The following is a 6,286-nucleotide window of genomic DNA, read 5'->3' as shown; positions in this document are numbered from 1 at the left end:
TTCTCTCATTGCAAGAAAGATCAATCTAGTAGGCCAAACCAAACTGATAATTCGAGGAGACTTGCAAAGATAACCAATCATACATAAAAGAATTCAGAGAAGATTCAAATATTGTTCATAGATAAACTTGATCATAAACCCACAATTCACCGGTCTCAAAAAACACGCCGCAAAAGAAGATTACATCGAATAGATCTCCACAAGAGAGGGGGAGAACTTTGTATTGAGATCCAAAAAGAGAGAAGAAGCCATCTAGCTGATAACTATGGACCCGTAGGTCTGAAGTAAACTACTCACACTTCATCAGAGGGGCTATGGTGTTGATATAGAAGCCCTTCGTGATCGATACCCCCTCTGGCAGAGCTCCGGAAAAGGCCCCAAGATGGGATCTCGTGGATACAGAAAGTTATGGCGGTGGAATTAGGGTTTTGGCTCCGTATCTGGTAGTTTGGGGGTACATAGGTATATATAGGAGGAAGGAGTACGTCAGTGGAGCAACGTGGGCCCCACGAGGGTGGAGGGCGCGCCTGGGGGGTAGGCGCGCCCCCTACCTCGTGCCTTCCTGGTTGATGTCTTGACGTAGGGTCCAAGTCCTCTGGATCACGTTTGTTCCGAAAATCACGTTCCCGAAGGTTTCATTCCGTTTGGACTCCGTTTGATATTCTTTTTCTGCGAAACTCTGAAATAGGCAAAAAACAACAATTCTGGGCTGGGCCTCCGGTTAATAGGTTAGTCCCAAAAATAATATAAAAGTGTATAATAAAGCCCAATAATGTCCAAAACAGGATATAATATAGCATGGAACAATAAAAAATTATAGATACGTTGGAGACGTATCAAGCATCCCCAAGCTTAATTCCTGCTCGTCCTCGAGTAGGTAAATGATAAAAACAGAATTTTTGATGTGGAATGCTACTTGGTATAATTTCAATGTAATTCTCTTAATTGTGGTATGAATATTCAGATCCGAAAGATTCAAGACAAAAGTTCAATATTGACATAGAAATAATAATACTTCGAGCATACTAACTAAGAAATCATGTCTCTTCAAAATAACATGGCCAAAGAAAGTTATCCCTACAAAATCATATAGTCTGGCTATGCTCCATCTTCACCACACAAAGTATTTAAATCATGCACAACCCCGATGACAAGCCAAGCAATTGTTTCATACTTTTGGTGTTCTCAAACTTTTTCAATCTTCACGCAATACATGAGCGTGAGCCATGGACATAGCACTATATGTGGAATAGAATGGTGGTTGTGGAGAAGACAAAAAGGGAGAAGATAGTCTCACATCAACTAGGCGTATCAACGGGCTATGGAGATGCCCATTAATAGATATCAATGTGAGTGAGTAGGGATTGCCATGCAACGGATGCACTAGAGCTATAAGTATATGAAAGCTCAACAAAAAGAACTAAGTGGGTGTGCATCCAACTTGCTTGCTCACGAAGACCTAGGGCATTTTTAGGAAGACCATCATTGGAATATACAAGCCAAGTTCTGTAATGAAAAATTCCCACTAGTATATGAAAGTGATTACATAGGGGACTCTCTATCATGAAGATCATGGTGCTACTTTGAAGCACAAGTGTGGAAAAAAGGATAGTAGTATTGCCCCTTTTTATTTATTTACTTTTTTGGGGCCTTCTTTTTTTGGCATTTCTCTTTTTTATTTATTTATTGGGACAATACTCTATGAATGATGATCATCACACTTCTATTTATTTACAACTCAATGATTACAACTCGATACTAGAACAAAGTATGACTCTATATGAATGCCTCAGGCGGTATACCGGGATAGCAATGATGCATGAGTGACTTATATGAAAGAATTATGAACGGTGGCTTTGCCATAACTAAAATGTCAACTACATGATCATGCGAAGCAATATGACAATGATGGAGCGTGGCATAGTAAACGGAACGGTGGAAAGTTGCATGGCAATATATCTCGTAATGGCTATGGAAATGCCATGATAGATAGGTATGGTGGCTGTTTTGAGGAAGGTATATGGTGGGTGTATGATACCGGCGAAAGGTGTGCGGTATTAGAGTCTAGCAATGGTGGAAGGGTGACAGTGCGTATAATCCATGGACTCAACATTAGTCATAAAGAACTCACATAATTATTGCAAAAATCTATTAGTTATCAAAGCAAAGTACTACGCGCATGCTCCTAGGGGGATAGATTGGTAGGAAAATATCATCGCTCATCCCCGACCGCCACTCATAAGGAGGACAATCAATAAATACACCATGCTCCGACTTTTTAACATAACGGTTCACCATACGTGCATGCTACGGGAATCACAAACTTCAACACAAGCATTCTCAAATTCACAACTACTAAACTAGCACGACTCTAATATCACCATCTCCATATCTCAAAACAATTACCAAGTCTCAAACTTCTCATAGTATTCAGCACACTCATAAGAAAATTTTATTATTAATCTTGAATGCCTAACATAATTAAAGCAAATTACCATGCTGTTTTGTAGGACTCTCAAAATAATCTAAGTGAAGCATGAGAGAATAATGGTTTTTATAAAACAAATCTACCAACGTGCTCTAAAAGATATAAGTGAAGCACTAGAGCAAAAACTATATAACTCAAAAGATATAAGTGAACCACATAGAGTATTCTAACAATTTTCGAATCATGTGTGTCTCTCTCAAAAAGGTGTGTGCAGCAAGGATGATTGTGGAAAACTAACAAATAAAGACTCAAATAATACAAGACGCTCCAAGCAAAACACATATCATGTGGTAAATAAAAATATAGCTCCAAGTAAAGTTACCGATAGAAGTAGACGAAAGAGGGGATGCCTTCTGGGGCATCCCCAAGCTTTGGCTTTTAGGTGTCCTTAGATTATATTGGGGTGCCATGGGCATCCCCAAGCTTAGGCTCTTGCCACTCCTTGTTCCATAATCCATCAAATCTTTTACCCAAAACTTGAAAACTTCACAACATAAAACTTAAAGTAGAAAATCTCGTGAGCTCCGTTAGCGAAAGAAAACAAAACACCACTTCAAGTTACTGTAATGAACTCATTCTTTATTTATATTTGTGTTAAACCTACTGTATTCCAACTTCTCTATGGTTTATAAACTATTTTACTAGCCATAGATTCATCAAAATAAGCAAACAACACACGAAAAACAGAATCTGTCAAAAACAGAACAGTCTGTAGTAATCTGTAGCTAACGCAATATGTGGAACCCCAAAAATTCTAAAATAAATTTCTGGGAGTGAGGAATTTATCTATCAATGATCTTCAAAAATAATTAACTAAATATTACTTTCCAAATAAAAATGGCAGCAGGTCTCGTGAGCGCTAAAGTTTTTGTTTTTTACAGCAAGATTAAAAAGACTTTCCCCAAGTCTTCCCAACGGTTCTACTTGGCACAAACACTAATTAAACACAAAAAACACAACCAAAACAGAGGGTGGATAAATTATTTATTACTAAACAGGAGCAAAAAGCAAGGAATAAAAATAAAATTGGGTTGCCTCCCAACAAGCGATATCGTTTAACGCCCTTAACTAGGCATAAAAGCAAGGATAGATCTAGGTATTGCCATCTTTGGAAGGCAATCCATAAGTGGCTCTCATAATAGATTCATAAGGTAATTTAATTTTATTTCTAGGTAAGTGGTCCATGCCTTTCCTTAACGGAAATTGGAATCTAATATTCCCTTCCTTCATATCAATAATTGCACCAATCGTTCTAAGGAAAGGTCTACCAAGAATAATAGGACATGAAAGATTGCAATCTATGTCAAGAACAATAAAATCTACGGGCACATAATTCCTATTTGCAACAATAAGAACATCATTAATTCTTCCCATAGGTTTCTTAATAGTGGAATCCGCAAGGTGCAAGTTTAAAGAGCAATCATCAAAATCACGGAAACCTAGCAAATCACACAAAGTCTTTGGAATCGTGGAAACACTAGCACCCAAATCACACAAAGCATAGCATTCATGATCTTTAATCTTAATTTTAATAGTAGGTTCCCACTCATCATAAAGTTTTCTAGGGATAGAAACTTCCAACTCAAGTTTTTCTTCATAAGATTGCATCAAAGCATCAACGATATGTTTGGTAAAGGCTTTATTTTGACTATAAGCATGAGGAGAATTTAACACGGATTGCAACAAGGAAATACAATCTATAAAAGAGAAATTATCATAATTAAATTCCTTGAAATCCAAAATAGTGGGTTCATTAATATTTAAAGTTTTGACTTCTTCAATCCCACTTTTAACAATTTTAGCATCAAGATCTAAAGACTCCGAATTTTTGGAACGTCTTCTAGGTAAAGGTGGATCATATTCAGTCCCATAATTATCAAGATTCATATTTCAAAACAAATATTTAATAGGGGACACATCAATAACTTTTAGATCTTCATCTTTATTATGATGGAAACTAGAAGAACACGCTTTTATAAAGCAATCTTTCTTAGCACGCATCCTAGCGGTTCTTTCTTTGCACTCATCAATGGAAATTCTCATAGCTTTGAGAGACTCATTGATATCATGCTTAGGAGGAATAGATCTAAGTTTCAAAGAATCAACATCAAGAGAAATTCTATCAACGTTCCTAGCCAACTCATCAATCTTAAGCAATTTTTCTTCAATCAAAGCATTGAAATTCTTTTGTGAGGTAATAAATTATTTAATATTAGATTCATAATTAGAGGGTATCTTATTAAAATTTCCATAAGAATTGTTGTAGGAATTACCATAATTATTAGAGGAATTACTAGGATACGGCCTAGGATTAAAGTTTCCTCTATACGCGTTGTTACCAAAATTATTCCTACCAACAAAATTCACATCCAAAGATTCATTATTATTATCAATCAAAGTAGACAAAGGCATATAATTAGGATCAGAAGAAACACTTTTATTAGCAAATAATTTCATAAGTTCATCCATCTTACCACTCAAAACATTAATTTCTTCTATCGTATGCACTTTCTTATTAGTAGATCTTTCAGTGTGCCATTGAGAATAATTAACCATAATATTATCTAGGAGTTTAGTAGCTTCTCCTAAAGTGATTTCCATAAAAGTGCCTCCCGCGGCCGAATCTAAAAGATTTCTAGAAGCAAAATTCAATCCAGCATAAAAAATTTGTATAATCATCCACAAATTCAAACCATGTGTAGGGCAATTACGTATCATTAATTTCATCCTCTCCCAAGCTTGTGCAACATGTTCATGATCAAGTTGCTTAAAATTCATAATATCGTTTCTAAGAGAGATGATCTTAGCGGGAGGAAAATACTTAGAGATAAAAGCATATTTGCACTTATTCCATGAATCAATACTATTTTTAGGCAAAGACGAAAACCAAGCTTTAGCACGATCTCTAAGTGTCGGTGTCAAAACCGGCGGATCTCGGGTAGGGGGTCCCGAACTGTGCGTCTAAGGCGGATGGTAACAGGAGGCAGGGGACACAATGTTTTACCCAGGTTCGGGCCCTCTTGATGGAGGTAAAACCCTACGCCCTGCTTGATTATTCTTGATAATATGAGTAGTACAAGAGTTGATCTACCACGGGGTCAGAGAGGCTAAACCCTAGAAGCTAGCCTATGGTCTGATTGTATGTTGTCCTACGGACTAAAACCCTCCGGTTTATATAGACACCGGAGGAGGCTAGGGTTACACAAGGTCGGTTACAAAGGAGGAGATATGCATATCCGTATTGCCTAGCTTGCCTTCCACGCCAAGTAGAGTCCCATCCAGACACGGGACGAAGTCTTCAATCTCGTATCTTCATAGTCCAATAGTCCGGCCAAAGGATATAGTCCGGCTGTCCGGAGACCCCCTAATCCAGGACCCCCTCGGTAGCCCGTGAACCAGGTTTCAATGACGATGAATCCGGCGCGCAGTGTTGTCTTCGGCATTGCAAGGCGGGTTCCTCCTCCGAATACACCACGGAAGAGTTTGAATACAAGGATAGTGTCCGACCCTGCAAAATAAGTTCCACATACCACCGTAGAGAGAATAATATTTCCACAAATCTAATCTGCTGACACGTTTTGGCAGCATGACATCACGCCATGACCCGGTAATTATTTAAACTGCTTTTCTTTAACCAGCCCCGCACACAACGCGAGGCGGTTTCTTGACACATCTTGTCAAAGCAGAGATCGTGTTCCCCTTATCACGAGATTCTCATCAATACAAACGTGGGTAACCCAACCGCGCCACCAATTATGGCGCTTGGGGGATAAGCGAGTTTTACCAGGCTAGTGGGGG

This window comes from Triticum urartu, chromosome 6A (assembly GCF_056163025.1).
Source record: "Triticum urartu cultivar PI428250 chromosome 6A, HENAU_Tu73, whole genome shotgun sequence".
In the NCBI taxonomy this organism is placed as follows: Eukaryota; Viridiplantae; Streptophyta; class Magnoliopsida; order Poales; family Poaceae; genus Triticum; species Triticum urartu.
This window is presented reverse-complemented; position numbering follows the sequence as displayed.